We start from the raw sequence: 17,672 nt of genomic DNA, 5'->3' as shown, positions 1-17,672 counted from the left end.
CGCCCTAGGGACCCGCCCCTGCGTGCCGGGCGCAGCCCGGTGCCCGCAGCCTCCCCGCGTCCTGGCTCCGAGCCCGCGCCCGGTTAACGCTTAACCCAGCTCCGGGAGCCCGAAGCTCCAGCTGCACCCCCGGCCTCTCACCTTCGGCCCCGCCCGCCCCAGTGAGGGCTGGAGGGCGAAGGAGGCGGCGGGCGGCGGAGAGCCCCAGGGCGCGCCCCGCCCTCGCGAGCCCCCCCGCGCCCGACCGCAGGCGTTCTCTCGCAGGGCCGCGGGCCGGCGGGGCGCGGGGGCCTCCTCCGTCCCCCCCGGGGCGGGGCGCGGGGCCCGGGAGAGAGTGCCCCCGGGCCGCTCGCCGCGCGCTGGGCGCTACCGCGGAGGTGTCCGGTGTCCCCGGACCTCCAGGCGGAGAGGGATTAACGGCGGGGGCTGACGCCGCGGTGGGCTTCGGCCCGTCGGCGTTCTCGCCTTCACGGCCAGGGCAGGCCTGGGCCGAGGGAGCAGGCGCGCGGCCAGAGCGCGGGAAGCCCTGGGAGCTGGGCTTCAGGGCCTGGGCGGCCGGAGCCACGGAGGGCTCACGGGCGCGACCGGGGCCCCCTGCTTGGCACCCGGAGCTCCGGGGCCCGCCCCGTCCCGCCCCACGGTCTCTGGCCGCGGACAGAGCCAGGCCCTGACCTGTCCCTACGGTACAGAAGGGAGCACCACGGCAGCTCTGGGGGAAACGCACCTGCAGAGCGAAGGGCGAGGAGGGTCCCAGCAGTGCGCCCGGCGGTGGGCGGCGCCACCTGTGCCCGGCTCAGCGGAAGAAGGGAGCTCGCACTGCGAGGGGACTTGAGGGGTCCAAGGGGGCAGGGGAAGGACCTGTGGCCAGGTGATCGGGGAGCTTGGGCTTCATCCCAAGGACAGAGTGGCGCCCAGGGAGTGCTTGATGCTGGCTGCGACCTGATCAGATGAGGGTTTCCGAGAGCTGCGGCCCCCGAAGAGCGTGGTTGAGAGAAGAAGAGTGGGAGTTGGGGAGGGGGGAAGCGGTCAAGCGTCCAGTCCCAGCCCTGGAAGAGAAGAGGTGGGGCAGAGGACTGGGCTGGGCGTTCCGGGTTTGCCCCCAGACCTTCCTCCCCTCTCCCCGCACGGGGACAGCATCGGCAACCCCATCCCCCACTGTCCCCTGGCTTCCGGTGAATTTGGACTCCAGCCCAGAAGCTGGAGAATTTCCCCAGTTTCCTCCTGGCTGGGCACACACCTGTCTTCTCTCTGGGGCCCCAGGACCTTCCCTGAGGCTCTTTCTACCTTCTTAGGGCTTTGGGAAAGGTCAGTTGTTTTTATTCCAAGCCCAAAGAAAGGCAATGCCAAACAATGTTCAAACTACCACACAACCGCACTCATCTCACAAGCCAGGAAAGTAACGCTCAAAATTTGCCAAGCCAGGCAGGCTTCAACAGTACATGAACTGTGAACTTCCAGAAGTTCAAGCTGGATTCAGAAAAGGCAGAGGAACCAGAGATCAAATTGCCAACATGCGCTGGATCATCAAAAAAGCAAGAGAGTTCCAGAAAAACATCTACTTCTGCTTTATTGACTATGCCAAAGCCTTTGACTGTGTGGCTCACAACAAACTGTGGAAAATTCTGAAAGAGATGGGAATACCAGACCACCTGACCTGCCTCCTAAGAAATCTCAGGAGGTATGCAGGTCAGGAAGCAACAGTTAGAACTGGACATGGAGCAATAGACTGGTTCCAAATCAGGAAAGGAGTATGTCAAGGCTGCATATTGTCACCCTGGTTATTTAACTTATATGCAGAGTACATCATGAGAAACGCTGGGCTGCATGAAGCACAAGCTGGGATCAAGATTGCCCAGATTTGCAGACAACACCACCCTAATGGCAGAAAGTGAAGAAGAACTAAAGAGCATCTTGATAAAGTGAAAGAGGAGAGTGAAAAAGTGGCTGGAAATGTTAAAACTTAGTATTCGAAAAACCAAGATAAGATCATGGCAGTTGGTCCCATCACTTCATGGCAAATAGATGGGGAAACAATGGAAACAGTGAGAGACTTTATTTTGGGGGGCTCCAAAATCACTGCAGATGGTGACTGCAGCCATGAAATTAAAAGACGCTTGCTCCTTGGAAGAAAAGCTATGGCCAACCTAGAGAGCATATTAAAAAGCAGACATTGCTTTGCTAACAAAGGTCCATATAGTCAAAGCTATGGTTTTTCCGGTAGTCATGTATGGACATGAGAGTTGGAGCATAAGGAAGGCTGCTGCTGCAAAGTTGCTTTAGTCGTGTCCGACTCTGTGCGACCCCGTAGATGGCGGCCCACCAGGCTCCCCCGTCCCTGGGATTCTCAAGGCAAGAACACGGGAGTGGGTTGCCATTTCCTTCTCCAATAAAGAAGAAGAACTGATGCTTTTGAACTGTGGTGTTGGAGAAGACACTTGAGAGTCCCTTGGACTGCAAGGAGATCTGAACAGTTAATCCTAAAGGAAATCAGTCCTCGATATGTATTGGAAGGACTGATGCTGAAGCTCCAATACTTTGGCGACCTGATGTGAAGAGCTGACTCTTTAGAAAAGACCCTGATCCTGGGGAAGATTGAAGGCAGGAGGAAAAGGGAACGACAGAGGATGAGATGGTTGGATGGTATCACCAACTTGAGGGACATGAGTTTGAGCAAACCCTGGGAGTTGGTGATGGACAGGGAAGCCTGGTGTGCTGCAGTCCATGGGGTTGCAAAGAGTCAGACCTGACTGAGCAACTGAACTGAACTGAGGGCTCTGGGACCAGCCCCTCCCTGGGTCTTCCTCACCCTGTTGGGTTCACCTCCCCCTTATCCACACCTTGGTGAGTGGACCTTTATAGAAGTCCTTTTCTCTCTTTGCATCTTTCTCTGGCCAGAACCCTGATTTCCTCTAAGGGGAGGAAGACAGGGGGCAAAGAGGATGCCCGGTGGTCTCCTGGACCCCTGCTGTCGCTGGACCCAGGTGAACAGGCCAGGAGAGCGTGTGTGCAGGGGTCAGCTGCCGAGTTTGATGTGGAATGGTGGAGAGGCCTAAGGACACTCAGGGGAGCTGTCCCGGAGCGTTTGGGATTCAGGACAGAACTGGGGCATCTGGAGGCACCCTGAAGTGTGGGCAGTACCCGGAGCCATAGGGCGAGGGTGGAAGAAGCAAGTAGACTCCCCAGGGAGCTGCGGTGGGAGGAAACCCAAGGAGGGCGAGGCGACAGTCCCCCCAAGGAGGCCTACACGCGGGATGCAACCTTCGCAGCTGCAGGACTTTTCCTTTTCTAATAATTGTGTGAACCAATCTTGACACATCTCCAAAGATGCCTAAATGGCCAACAAGCTCATAGAAAGATGCTCAATACCATTAGTCAGTTCAGTTCAGTCGCTCAGTCGTGTCCGACTCTTTGCCACCCCATGAACCACAGCACGCCAGGCCTCCCTGTCCATCACCAGCTCCCGGAGTCCACCCAAACCCATGTCCATCGAGTCGGTGATGCCATCCAACCATCTCATCCTCTGTCATCCCCATCTCCTCCTGCTGCCCTCAATCTTTCCCAGCATCAGGGTCTTTTCAAATGAGTCAGTTCTTCGCACCAGGTGGCCAAAGTATTGGAGTTTCAGCTTCAGCATCAGTCCTTCCAAAGAACACCCAGGACTGATCTTCAGAATGGGCTGGTTGGATCTCCTTGCAGTCCAAGGCACTCTCAAGAGTCTTCTCCAACACCACAGTTCAAAAGCATCAATTCTTCGGTGCTCAGCCTTCTTCACAGTCCAACTCTCACATCCATACATGACCACAGGAAAAACCATAGCCTTGACAAGACAGACCTTTGTTGGCAAAGTAATGTCTCTGATTTTCAATATGCTATCTAGGTTGGTCATAACTTTCCTTCCAAGGAGTAAGCGTCTTTTAGTTTCATGGCTGCAGAATTAAGCCAGTCACAAAAAGCAGACTCTTTATGATTCCACTTCTACGAGGTCCCTGGAGAAATCAGATTCCTAGAGACAGAAAGTAGGATGGTGATTGCTGGGTGGGGGGAGGGGTGGGATGAGGCGTGGATGTTCAGTGGAGACAGTTTCAGATTCAGGGAGGAAGGTGAAAAAGTTCGGGAAGTGGATGGTGACGATGGTTGCATGACGACATGGATGTACTTAATGCCCCTGAACTGTACCCTTAAAAATGTTTGCAGTGGCCAAAAAAAATTTTTTTATAATAAATTTCATGTTTTTTAATGTGTTTTACCACAATTTGTAAAAAAAAAAAAAAAAAAGACTTCCCAAAACAATAGCCTATATAATTCTAAAAAAAAAAGGCTCCAGTCCTGCCAGAGGGTAGAACCTGTCACAGAACCGACCAGAACATTCTGTCAAAGATGGCTGACTACACACACAGGTCAGAACTCTGATTTAGCATTCCATCGTGTGCTCACTCAGTCGTGCCCAACGTTTCGCTGCCTATTGGACTGGAGCCACCAGGCTCCTCCGTCCATGGGATTTCCCAGGCAAGAATACCGGAGGGGATGCCGTTTCCTTCTCCAGGGGATCTTCCTGATCCAGGGCTCGAACCTGAGTCTTCTGTGTCTTCTGCGTTGCAGGCGGGTTCTCCACCCGCTGAACCATCGGGGAAACCCCAGCATAGGATTATTTGGCATTTAAAGTCTGCGAAGAAAAGGGTCTTCTTTAATAAAGAGTGTTGGGACAACTGAGAGGCCATCAGAAAGAAACAAGACATTAGACTCCTATCTCACTCCAAAATAAATTCCGTATGGACCAGAAAGATAAATACCAAAAACAAAACCACAAAACATTTGAAGAAGACAAAGGAAACATTTAATAGTCTCATGATGAGGAAGACTTTGCCCAGCATGACAAAACAGAAGTCTTAAATTTTTTTTTTATAAATTTAAATTACAAATTAGAAAGCTTTACATAGATATAATCTTCTAAGTCAAAGGATATGCCACATACTGGGAAAAGGTTGTTGCTAACTCATATCCCTGGAGAAGGCAGTGGCACCCCACTCCAGTACTCTTGCCTGGAAAATCCCAGGGACGGCGGATCCTGGTGGGCTGCCATCTATGGGGTCGCACAGAGTCGGATACGACTGAAGCAACTTAGTAGTAGTAACTCATATCCCAAACAGGGGCGGGCTCCCCAACAGAGGGTCCTGTGCGTGAGCATCTTGCTGGTAAGTTGGGCAAGCAGCCCCAATGCATGCCAGAGGATACCCATGTGGCTGTTGGCTGGAAGATGCTTAACTTCGCCCAGAATCAGAGAATTGCAAGCCTATATGACCTTCAAACACTGGAGGCTTTCAAGTGGGACAGGACAGGCATGGTGGGGAGATGAACCCCCGACTAGTCTGAGGTTGGAGGCGGGGAGACAGCGTCCCTCACCTAACAAAAGCCCACAGTGCAGCCAGCCCATCTGCTTCCCAGGACCCGTCCTGCAGGGATGCTCACGCGCGCGCGCACACAGCCGTCGCTGCCTTGCGTCCGAAGCAGGGCTAGAAGCAGCTTGGCCTCGGTCCATCCAAGGGCACCAGTGAGGGGCATCGGGCAGCCGTGGGCACATGCAGCGGCTCCTGGGCCAGCGCTGAGCCAGCTCCTCACTGTCCACAGTGAACCCACAGCCCTCTCGTCCCTCTACACTGTCCGGTCACTGGGTACCCACCATTTGCCCTGGGTTCTGCCTGAATTTTTTAAACCAGGAAGCGGTATTAACAATGACAAGATGTGCTGCTTTCCCTAAGATAGTGAGTGGCTCATCGGAAAAGAATCTGCCTGCAATGCAGAAGGCGCAGGAGAGCCGGGCGCAGGAGACCCGGGTTTGCTCCCTGGGGCGGGAAGACCCCCTGGAGGAGGACATGGCAACCCGTTCAGTACTCTTGCCTGGAGAGTCCCACGGACAGAGAAGCCTGGCAGGCGGGCTACAGTCCGCGGGGCCGTAAAGAGTCGGACACGATAGTCAGGAGGGGGTGGGTCCCTACAGCATGTGGCAGGCCAGCACAGCCAGTGGACCCCTGGCTCCAGGGCCAGGAAGGGTCTGAGGCGGTCCCTGGGGCCTGAGGCGGAGCCTGCAGACGGGGGTGGGAGTGGGTCCTGGGGATGCAGAGGAGAGAGAAACGCTGGGACAGAGGCCTCCCTGCCCTCCCCGGGCCTGGGGGCCTGCTGCCCTTTGAAGCCTGGACTCGGCAGCGTCGGGCGGGGCTGGGCCTAGAGCCACCCTCCGGTCAGGGCCCCTCCTGAGCCCCAGACCCTGCTCCCCGCGATGTCGGCCCGGGGTCTCTGGCAGAACTCATACAACCTGAGGGTCTGCCCTGTCCTCGGGGGTCAGGGAGTGGCGTCCTTCGCATTTGGAAGTTCGCACACAGCCCCTGGTTTCACAGGTATTTGCCACGAAATGAGAAAGAAGCCTCAGGGCTGTGGTAACTCCTGACCCAGAAGTGAAGCCCCAGCCCCAGGCCCCTTCTGGTAGTCTGTCCGGCCTTGCTGCCTCAGACCAGAGCCAAAGGTCAGCTGCAGCCGGGAACCGGGCCTTCCCGAGGGGCCGGCGCCCCCCTCTGTGTTTCCCTGAGTGTCTGCCCAGGCCTGTGTGGACCTGCCTGGCCCAAGGCCAACAGGGAGGGCCCGCAGGCCTGGACACGGGCTGAGAGCGAGCAGGGCAGCTGGGTCAGAGGCGGGGAGGCCCCTGGCCTTTCTCCCAGGTCTGCTGCCCCCCCACCCCCCCCCCCACCCGCCGTCTGAGCTGTGGTAATTATCCTAATTACCCGCAGACGGCAGGAAGGCTGGTCCTAAAGCCTGGGCCCCAGGGTGTCCCTGGTTAATTATTCAGCCCGGCTGAGACCCCAGGTGGGAGGGGCTGCTGGCGGCTGGGTCCCCATGACCCCTGAGCCTCCCTGCTGAAGGGGTGTCTGCCTACACGCCCCGCAGAAGTTACTCCTACAAAGGGAACCCAAGAGTGGGCAGGGCGGCGGCCACACCCCACCAGATGCGTGCTCCCTCCGCCACCCGCCCCCTCCCCATTCATGCCCCGCCAGGGGCCGTGAGGACAGCCCTCTTGTGCTCTGGGACAGGGCAGGAGCTAGGAGCAGGCCCAGCTGAGGGAGCCCTGGATGTCCGCTTGAACCCTCTGGCTGGCGGCCACAGCCCACCTCTGCTCGGGTCCAGGCTCTCATGCGCCGCCCCCACCCAGCCCCCATAATCCTATAGCTCCGTCTCGGGGTCCCGGTTCTCATGTGCCCCCACATAGCCCTGCAGATCCGTTCCAGACAAGGCAGGCAAGGAAGGGCTGCAGGATGACCTCCTCCCACCTAGGGTCACCCCAGGAACCCAGGGGACAGGAAGAGCTTTGCTCTGGTCTGCAGTGCTGCCTCAGCCCTCCGCCTCAGTGACTGCCTGGAAACCTCCCACCTGGTTCCTGCCAGCAGACCGAGGTGCTCTCAGCCCCGGTGCAGAGTTCTTGATCTCCCAGAGATGGGCCAGTGCTGGGAGTGGGCACATGCCCAGTATTTGACAAGTGATGGGGCTTCTGCTTTCGATCAGAGGGTGGGGAAGGGTGCTTCTGGGAATGATGAACCTCCCATGGAAGAGATGAGGTGAGGCAAGGCGCTGCCATCCTCACACTGCCTTTGCTGGTGAAGGATGTGATGCTTGGAGCTGCGGCAGCCATAATATGACCGAGAGGAGAAGACCAGGAGCTGAGCAGCAAGGCCAGTCCAGCTCCCTGTCACTGCTGCTGAGCTGGACCCAGAATAAACGTGTTATTCTTTCCTTTTTGCCCACTCGGCTTGTGGGATTTTAGTTCCCTGACCAGGGATGGAACACAGGCCCCCTGCATTGGGAGCGAAGAGTCTTAGTCATTCAACCTACGTGTTGCGAATAAGAGTCTCCATGCCGCAACTGAAGATCCCCCGTGCAGCAACCAAGACCCAGAACAGCCAAATAAAGTAAAAAAAATTTTTTTTTAGTCCTTGCCCTAACCGAAGATTTAAATTTTTTTTTTTTAAACTCTGGACACTTACTTCATTTGTGTATCTTAACTCATGCACATGCACTCTTTGAATAGTTGTGAAAGTTTAATTAAAAGTCAGCATTGTTGAACTGCATCACATCAGCGTCTACAGGCATTGTCACATAGCACAGCCTGCCGTGGAGACCTGCATGCACGCTGCTCCGTCCCTGGCAGCTCCCACGGCCCCGCCTGCTTGCTCCTCCAAGCCCAGACCCTTGCTGTACCACTTCAGCCCACATCGCGATGCGCTCCAGTGTCCGTCGCACCCCGAATACACGCACTATGCAGACCTCTTTCTTCTGATTTGACGGCTCAGACAAGAAAGTGTTCAAACGTTCCAAGGCCTTGTGGTCTCAAACTGGACCCGAGTCACATAAGCAGAAACCAGAATTCCTTCAAGTAGAGAAGAGTGGCTGCAGCCTCCCTGGGGCGGGAGGGGCCAGATGAGCCAACTCTCAGGTGTTGCAGCAAGAAAGCAGGCTGTTTCCTCTCGCAGGAGGTGACGGGCTTTCCGACCACTGTAGAATGGGACTCTGGCTGAGTCGTTGTTGTTTAGTTACTAAGTCATGTTCAGCTCTTTGTGACCCCGTGAACTGCAGCACTACAGGCTCCCCTGTCCTTCACCATCTCCTTGAGTTTGCCCAAACGTCCATGGAGTCAGCGATGCCATGCAGCCGTCTCATCCTCTGTCCTCCCCTTCTCCTCCTGCCTTCAATCTTTCCCAGAATCAGGGTGCTTTCTAATGAGTCAGTTCTTCACATCAGGTGGCCAAAGTATTGGAGCCTCAGCTTCAGCATCAGTCCTTCCAATGAACATGCAGGGTTGATTTCCTTTAGGATTGACTGGTTTGATCTGGCAGTCCAAGGGACTCTCAAGAGTCTTCTCCAGCATCACGGTAGGAAAGCATCAATTCTTCAGTGCTCAGGCTTCTTTACGGTCCAAATCTCACATCCATACATGACTACTGGAAAAACCATAGCTTTGACTATACAGACATTTGTCAGCAAAGTGATGCCTCTGCTTTTTAATACACTGTCTATGTTCATCATAGCTTCCCTTCCAAGGAGCAATTTTGTGACTGCAGTCATTGTCCACAGTGATTTTGGAACTCAAGAAAATAAAATCTGACTCTTTCTACATTTTCCCCATCTATTTGCCATGAACTGATGGGACTAGATGCCATAATTTTAGTTTTTTTAATCTTGAGTTTTAAGCCAGCTTTTTCACTCTCTTCTTTGACCTTCATCCAGAGGCTCTTTAGTTCTTCTAAAGAAGAACTGGCTAAGTTAGGTGTACGATTCCCACGCAGAAACCACTCACCAGGGGAGTCACACAGGCTTAAGTTTCTTGTGCTTTCTAGTGTCAGATTTCATGGGCAGGAAAAGAAAAGAAAAATACTTACTCTATCTTGATATGTTTTCTCACTGTGGTTCTTAGTAAGATAAATGCAACCTGATTTCTCTCATTTTTGTTATAAAATTTAAAACACACACAGAATTTTGACAATTTTGACAGCTTTGGTTTTGTTTATTTTCGGCTGTACGGGGTCCTCGCTGCTGCTCGGGCTCTGCTCTAGCTGCGGTGTGAGGGCTTCTCGTTTCTGTGGCGTCTTCTGTTGCCGGGCACAGGCTCCAGGGCCCTCAGGCCCCAGCAGGTGTGGCACGTGGGCGCGGGCTTCCTCGTAACTCCCTTACTGGGGGTTCGGCTCCCAGGCTCTAGAGCACAGGCGCTGTAGCTGCGGTGCGTGGGCATAATGGCTCCATGGCACGTGGGATCTCACCAGACCAGGAATTGAACCCGTGTCTCCTTCACTGGCAGACGGACTCTTTACCACTGAGCCGCCTGGGAAGCCCCGATGATTTCTAAATCAATTAAATCATCCAGTAGATTGTTCTGACCATATACCAAGCAAATCCATAGCACTCATTACAGTGTATAAGACCATTTAATTTTTAATCACGCTTCCAACTATGATGAATAGCAAACATCAGACAGAACTCTGCATCAAAAGCAACTTTAAAAGCCACAATTAAAAATACCCAGCTGGGGACTTGCCTGGCAGCCTAGTGATGACGACTGCACACTGCCAGTACAGGGGGCACAGGTCTGATCCCTGGTCAGCAAACTAAGATTGCCACATGATACGCAGTATGGCCAAGAGATTTTTAAATTACACAGCTATCCGAAGGCGTTGGTGAGCAACAGAGGCAGCCAAGACTTGAGAGGAGCCACATTCTCAGCCACTCTCCCCCTTGGGAGCCTGTTGATTTGTGGAAGATGCTGTGCTGGAGGCCAAGGAGAGCGCAGCACCTCAGCTCTCCACATTCTCACAGGCCCAGGGAGAGAAACGCCGGCAGGAAGCCCCGTCTGAGAGTCTCTCGCCCCTTGAGCTCACAGGCTCAGGGAGAAAAACGCCGGCAGGAAGCCCCGTCTGAGAGCCTCTTGCCCCCTTGAGGTATTTGCCCATTTCTATGCTGTTTGGGGGCTTCCCTGGTGGCTCAGAGGGTAAAGCGTCTGCCTGCAATGCGGGAGACCTGAGTTTGATCCCTGGGTAGGGAAGATTCCCCTGGAGAAGGAAATGGCAACCCAGTCCAGTATTCTTGCCTGACGAATCCCATGGACAGAGGAGCCTGGTAGGCTACAGTCCTTGGGGTTGCAAAGAGTCAGACACGACTGAGCAACTTCACTTCACTTCATGCTGTTTGGGGTGAAGAAGGACTAAGAAGCCACGTGGAAAATGGCAGTTAAAAGCCTAGAAGGCTAGGCGGAATGTTTAGCAGTCTGGTGGTATTAGAGAGAGAAGCCAGAGCCCCAGCATGGAGGAGAGGGAGCCGTGGGGAACACTCAAGCCTTCAGCTGAGGCCCCTGCAAGTAACTCTCCAGCCAGTGAGACGTATGTCACCTCAATCCTGTACAGGTCCAACATTCATCCCCTAATTACAGGGCATGACAGGGGACAGGGACAAAAGAGAAGGAAGGAAGAAGGAATGAAAGAATCTAGAGAAAAAAGAAACAGGACCTCACTGGCGGTCCAGAGGCTAAGACCCCATGCTCCAATGCAGAGGGCCTGGGTTCCATCCCGGCCAGGGAACGAGATCCCGCATGCCAGAAATTAGAGTTTGCATGCAGCAACGAAGGCCGGGCACAGCTTTTAGAAAAGAAAAGAAACAGAGTCACAGGCGATCCACATATTGGGGCTATCAACTTGGCTTTTTAAATAATTATTATTAGAACATTCAAGAAACAAATGACAAGATGGAGAATTTTGCCAGAGGCCTGGAGTCCATGAAAAAAAAATCAGATGGAAATTCTAGAATTAAAAATAACCGAAAGGGCTTCCCTGGTTGTCCAGTGGTTAAGCATCTGCCTTGCAATGCAGGGACAGCAGTTCGATCCCTGGTCCAGGAAGATCCTACATCCTGTGGTGCAATGAAGTCCATGGGCTGACACTCCTGAAGCCTTAGCGCCTAGCGTCACCAGATCCAAAGAGAAGCCGAGAGAAGCCACCACAGGCAGAAGCCCACACCCTGCAGCAAAGACCCAGCACAGCCGAAAACAGAATAAACGAAGTGAAAGTCACGCAGTCATGTCCGACTCTGCAACCCCATGGACGTGGACTTTCCGTGGAATTCTCCAGGCTACAACACTGGAGCGGGTAGCCTATCCCTTCTCCAGGGGATCTTTCTGACCCAGGAATCAAACCTGGGTCTCCTGCGATGCAGGAGGATTTTTTTTTTTACCAACTGAGCCGTCAGGGAAGCTGATAAATAAATAAATAAATCTTTTAAAAAATAACTGGAAAAGAAAAAAAAATAGCTGAAATTAAGACAATGACAGATGAGTCTACTAGCCCAGGAGCTTCAGGAGACGCATCAGGGAGCTCTCACCCATGGGCTGGAGGGGGCTGACCGTATTCCCCAGCAGCCTTGCTCCCTCCAGGAAGCTCCCTCCCCAGACTCCTGTGGATGGGCTCCCACCCCCAGCCCCCTCACCACCCCCTTTCTCAGTCTGCCCTCTGGTCCTCACTGGGTCTGCTTCAGGGACACCCTACAGCCCTTTAGTGTCCCCAGCATCACGGTGTAGGGTGGACGCAGTCAGGATGAGAACCCCAGGGTCTGAAGGGTCTGAGTGGCAGGAGGGGGGCCTCCTGGGGAGGGGGAGTGCGTGGAGGAGCAGCCCCCGTTTCCTGTTTTCTCCAGAACCCCCCACTGCCTCCCCTTCTCTGAGGTCCAAGCCCACAGCCTCCCTTGAAGCCATTCCAAGGAGAGTAGCTCACCTCCGGCTCCCAGATCCTGGGCCCTGTGTAAGCAGGCAGCAGGGGCCTGGCCTTCTCCAGCCCTTCTCCTTGACCTGTGCTCTGGCACAGAGGGTGGCGCCCCCAGCTCAGACAGACTCTGCGGGCCCTCAGGCCAAGCAGCCTCCTGAGGCCCCGGGAGAGCTGCGGGGCCAGCCCCTGCCTGCTTTAAGCCGCCTCGGACCTGCGGACACACCCCGTCTGAGCTGGAAGGGGACAGACGAGCTTTCCAGCGTGGGCTCTGCCCCGCTCCAGGAGAAGGCGGGGAACCGGACTGCGAGGGTCGCGGCCCTCCCAGCCCCCCTTCGGCTGAGGGGCCCCGCAGAGACGGACCCTCTCTGGGTCCTGACGGGCCGGGCCGGCAGAGACCCGCGTCTCAGAGCCCACGCGCTTCTCCTTTCCTGCGGCCGCGTCCACAGGGAAGGGGCTTCTGGAATCGAGCCACGCGGCTCTGCGCTTCAGGGGCCGGGCCTGGGCAGCCCGCGGTGGACAGTCCGTGTCCGCCGCCCCGAGAGGCCCTGGGGTCACCAGGGGGAGCAGGGACCGGGCCCCGGAGGCGGCTCGGGAAGCTCCACGCTGGGCCGCTGGCTGCCGTGTCCCCGCCTGACTCGGAGCCCGAGGACCCGATCCTGGGACCTGTGCCGAGCGCTGGGAGGACCCGGTGTCAAGTACATGAGCGTCCCCTCCTGTCCCGCCCGACTCCCCGCCTGAGGAGGAGCCCCGCGGCCCACCAAGGCAGACGGGGAGGGGAGGCCGGAGGAGGCCGCTTGGGTCGACCCCCTTTCCCTTAGGGGATGGAGGAGCTGTCAGGGGCATCCATGGGGGGGGGCGCAGGTGCCCAGAGTGGGAGCTCCCCAGAGCGGGAGCCCGGGCTCTGCAGGACGGAGGCGGGGAGGCCGGGGGCCTGGGGCCGGGGTGCGGAGAGGCGGAGGACTGGCCGCCTCTGCGCGGAGTGCAGGCCCCTGGAGGCCTGCCCCGCCTCACCCCGAGAGGTCACATGCTGCCCTCTCTTCCAGGTGGGCCCTGCTGGGAACTCCCTGGGACCCTGACGGTGCCGGCACCCAGCAGCGAGCGGCCTGGCTCCCCCTGCCCTCCTTGGTGGGCTGGCACCGGGCTTCTCCTCCGCCCCCAGACCTACAAGTTGGGGGCGGAGCAGTTACTCCCCAGGCTGAGAGGGGCCATCAGCCAAAGGCCGCCCCTGCTCCTCAAACCTCCCTCATGAGCGGGAGGGCAGCGGTGGCTGGTGGGGAGCAGCTGGTTCGTCCTGCAGGGTGCCCGGCCACGGGCGAGCAAAGGCGGCTGTGGACAGTGGGCGGGGGGAGGCTGAGGGGCGGCCTGCAGGGGAGCAGACCTCCGCCGCCTCTAGAGACCTCCGCCCGCCTCTGAGTGCGGCTGTATCCCTCCCACAGGAAAAGGCGGGACCCCCCCACCGGCTGATAACAGATGGTTCAGAAAGCTAGCCGTCCCACTTATGAATACAGATGAGACTGAGAGGATCAGCATAAACACTGGAAAAGAAGAATGAAAAACTAGTCAAAACCACTGGTGTGAATAAAATAATCTGGTGAACAGGCAGGAAGAGAGAATACGGAGTCATCCATCATTTTTTCTGTTTCACTAATGAGCTTCTAGAAATGGGGAATCTATTCCATTCCCTACAGTGACGGAAAACAAAACGAAACAAAAAATTTAAGTACACGAAGAAAGGCACATGACCCGTGTGAGGAAAGCTGTAAACTCTTACGGAGCCACAGAAAGCGCCATCTGAGCAAGAGACATGAGGACCAGGTGGAGCCCCAGAAGGTCTTCCAACGGCGAAAATAACCTTAAAACTTATACGTAAGAATCAGTGCAGGTCAGTCGCTCAGTCGTGTCCGACTCTTTGCAACCTCATGGACTGCAGCACACCAGGCCTCCCTGTCCATCACCAACTCCCGGAGCTTGCTCACTCTCATGTCTATTGAGTCAGTGATGCCATCCAACCATCTCATCCTCTGTTGTCCCCTTCTCCTCCTGCCTTCAGCCTTTCCAGCATCAGGGTATTTTCCAGTGAGTCAGCTCTTCACATGAGGTGGCCAAAGTATTGGAGTTTCAGCCTCAGCATCAGTCCTTCCAATGAACACCCAGGACTGGTCTCCTTTAGGATGGACTAGTTGGATCTCCTTGCAGTCCAAGGGACTCTCAAGAGTCTTCTCCAACACCACAGTTCAAAAGCATCAGTTCTTTAGTGCTCAGCTTTCTTTATAGTCCCAACTCTCACATCCATACATGACCACTGGAAAAACCATAGCCTTGACTACACAAACCTCTGTCGGCAAAGTAATGTCTCTGCTTTTGAAATGCTGTCTAGGTTGGTCATAACTTTTCTTTCAAGGAACAAGAGTCTTTTAATTTCATGGCTGCAGTCACCATCTGCAGTGATTTTGGAGCCCCCCAAAATAAAGTCTGTCACTGTTTCCATTGTTTCCCCATCTATTTGCCATGAAGTGATGGGACCAGATGCTATGATCTTAGTTTTCTGAATGTTGAGCTTTAAGCCAACTTTTTCACTCTCCTCTTTCACTTACATCAAGAGGCTCTTTAGTTCTTCGCTTTCTGCCATAAGTGTGGTGTTGTCTGCATATCTGAGGTTATTGATATTTCTCCCGACAATCTTGATTCCAGCTTGCGCTTTATCCAGCCCAGCGTTTCTCATGATGTACTCTGCATATAAGTTAAATAAGCAGGGTGACAATATACAGCCTTGATGCACTCCTTTCCGAATTTGGATCCAGTCTGTTGTTCCGTGTCCAGTTCTAGAAGAAGTTCTGTTGCTTCTTGACCTGCATAAAATTTCTCATCAGGCAGGTCAGGTGGTCTGGTATTCCCATCTCTTGAAGAATTTTCCACAGTTTGTTATGATCGACAGAGTTAAAGGCTTTGGCATAGTCAATAAAGCAGAAGTAGATGCTTTTCTGGAACTCTCTTGCTTTGTTGATGATCCAACGGATGTTGGCAATTTGATCTCTGGTTCCTTTGCCTTTTCTTAAACCAGCTTGAACGTCTGAAAGTTCACGGTTCACATATTGCTGAAGCCTGACTTGGAGAATTTTGAGCATTACTTTACTAGCATGTGAGATGAGTGCAATTGTGTGCTAGTTTGAGCATTCTTTGGCATTGCCTTTCTTTGGGATTGGAATGAAAACTGACCTTTTCCAGTCCTGTGGCCACTGCTGAGTTTTCCAAATTTGCTGGCATAGTGAGTGCAGCACTTTCACAGCATCATCTTTCAGGATTTGAAATAGCTCAACTGGAGTTCCATCACCTCCACTAGCTTTATTCATAGAGATGCTTCCTAAGGGCCACTTGACTTCCCATTCCAGGATGACTGATTCTAGGTGAAGGATCATACCATCGTGATTATCTGGGTTGTGAAAATCTTTTCTGTACAGATCTTCTGTGTATTCTTGCCCCCTCTTCTTAATATCTTCTGCTTCTGTTAGGTCCATACCATTTCTGTCCTTTATTGAGCCCATCTTTGCATGAAATGTTCCCTTGGCATCTCTGATTTTCTTGTAGTCTTTCCCATTCTGTTGTCTTCCTCTGTTTCTTTGCACTGGTCACTGGGGAAGGCTTTCTTATCTCTCCTTGCTATTCTTTGGAACTCTGCCTTCAGATGCTGATATCTTTCCTTTCTCCTTTTCCTTTTGCTTCTCCTTTTCTCAGCTATTTGTAAGGCCTCCTCAGACGACCATTTTGCCTTTTTGCATTTCTTTTTCTTGGGGATGGTACACTGTCCCCTGTACAATGTCACGAACCTCCATCCGTAGTTCTTCAGGCACTCCGTCTATCACATCTACTCCCCTGAATCTATTGCTCACTTCCACTGTATAATCGTGAGGGATTTGATTGAGGTCATACCTGAATGGTCTACTGGTTTTCCCCTGCTTTCTTCAATTTAAGTCTGACTTTGGCGATAAGGAGCCCATGGTCTGATATGTAAGAATAAACACCCAATATCGGGCAAGAGAAGACTGAGAAGGAGCAGGAGAGGGTATGCCATCCCAGACGTGAGGCCAGGCTCTAAACGCTAATCTGATAGACACACTATTGAGTTAGGAGTAAGCAAACAGACCCTGCCCCAGAACAGAAATGCTAGAAGCAGTCACCATTCGGGGGAGAACTTCATTCATGACGGAGGAGGTAGGTAAACTCAGCAGAAAGGATGGGTCAGTTACTAAGCGGTGCTGGTGCGATGGACAGCCGTCTGTAAGAAGAGTGTGTACAGTGTGTCAGTGTCGGAGCCTGACGGATCGAGTAAGTAAATGCAGAAACCAAAGAAGTGGCAAGACCCACATAAGCGGTCAGCACACAGGGAATGCACGGTCAGGAGCGTCTTGCCTCAAGCCGAGCACCCCGAGGCTATACGAGAGGGAGGGGCAGGTCTATTCGGCTCTGCAGGAAAATGGTAAATGTTCTGTGGAAAAAGAAGCCACAGACAAACAATATGAAGGTAAGAAATTTGGAAAAACACATATTTGTAAAGCAGACGACAGATGGATGATGAATATCTATAATAGAACAAAGGCCCCTGGAAATGGACAACGAACAGATTTTTAAGAGCCAGCAGGAAAGTGGACATAAATAAGCAATTCACAGAAGAGCAATTCATCGACAAGCACGTGAAGATGCTTCAGTTCAGAAGCCGTGAGGGAAATGCAGATTTGAGCACCGCTGGCACAGGGCTCCACCCCCAGGCACTGACTCTGAAGATGAGCCTGGCGGGCCTGGGAGCATGATGGGGGGGGACCTTCGTACGCTGACGGCAGAAAGGAGAATCACCTCATCGCCTTGGAAAGCAGTCTGAAACCTGCAGATATGATGAAAAAGACAAGTGGGTGTCAATTCCCTGAGGAATAATTTTTGCCATAAAGAGAAACCCTTCATTGCAGGGAATCCATGCTCACAGCGCCTGTGTGGTTTTCTTTGTTGTGGCACAAGAAAAACGCTATGGAAAATGAAGCGGATGCTATTCTAGGTGAGTGGTTCTGTCTTCACTGCGCTCCTGAGAGTCACGTACTGAACCACATGCCTGATATGGTTAAGACACCGTGACAATGAGACCCGAGCTGCAGCCCTAATGGAAGTTTAATCTTGTAAAGGAGACAGAGGACAAGAAAATACATATATTAAAATGTCAGGAAGTAGGAAGATCACAAATAATTTAGGCGATAAAAGGAAATTTGGGCTTCCCTGGTGAAGAATGACTCGTGGTACAGAATCCAGCTGCCAACACAAGAAAGACGGGTTTGATCCCCAGTTGGGGAAGATCCCACACCAGTTCAGTTCAGTTACTCAGTCGTCTCTGACTCTTTGTGACCC

The sequence above is a fragment of the Capricornis sumatraensis genome, chromosome 19 (assembly GCF_032405125.1).
Source record: "Capricornis sumatraensis isolate serow.1 chromosome 19, serow.2, whole genome shotgun sequence".
NCBI lineage: Eukaryota > Metazoa > Chordata > Mammalia > Artiodactyla > Bovidae > Capricornis > Capricornis sumatraensis.
Note: the sequence above shows the minus strand (reverse complement) of the source record.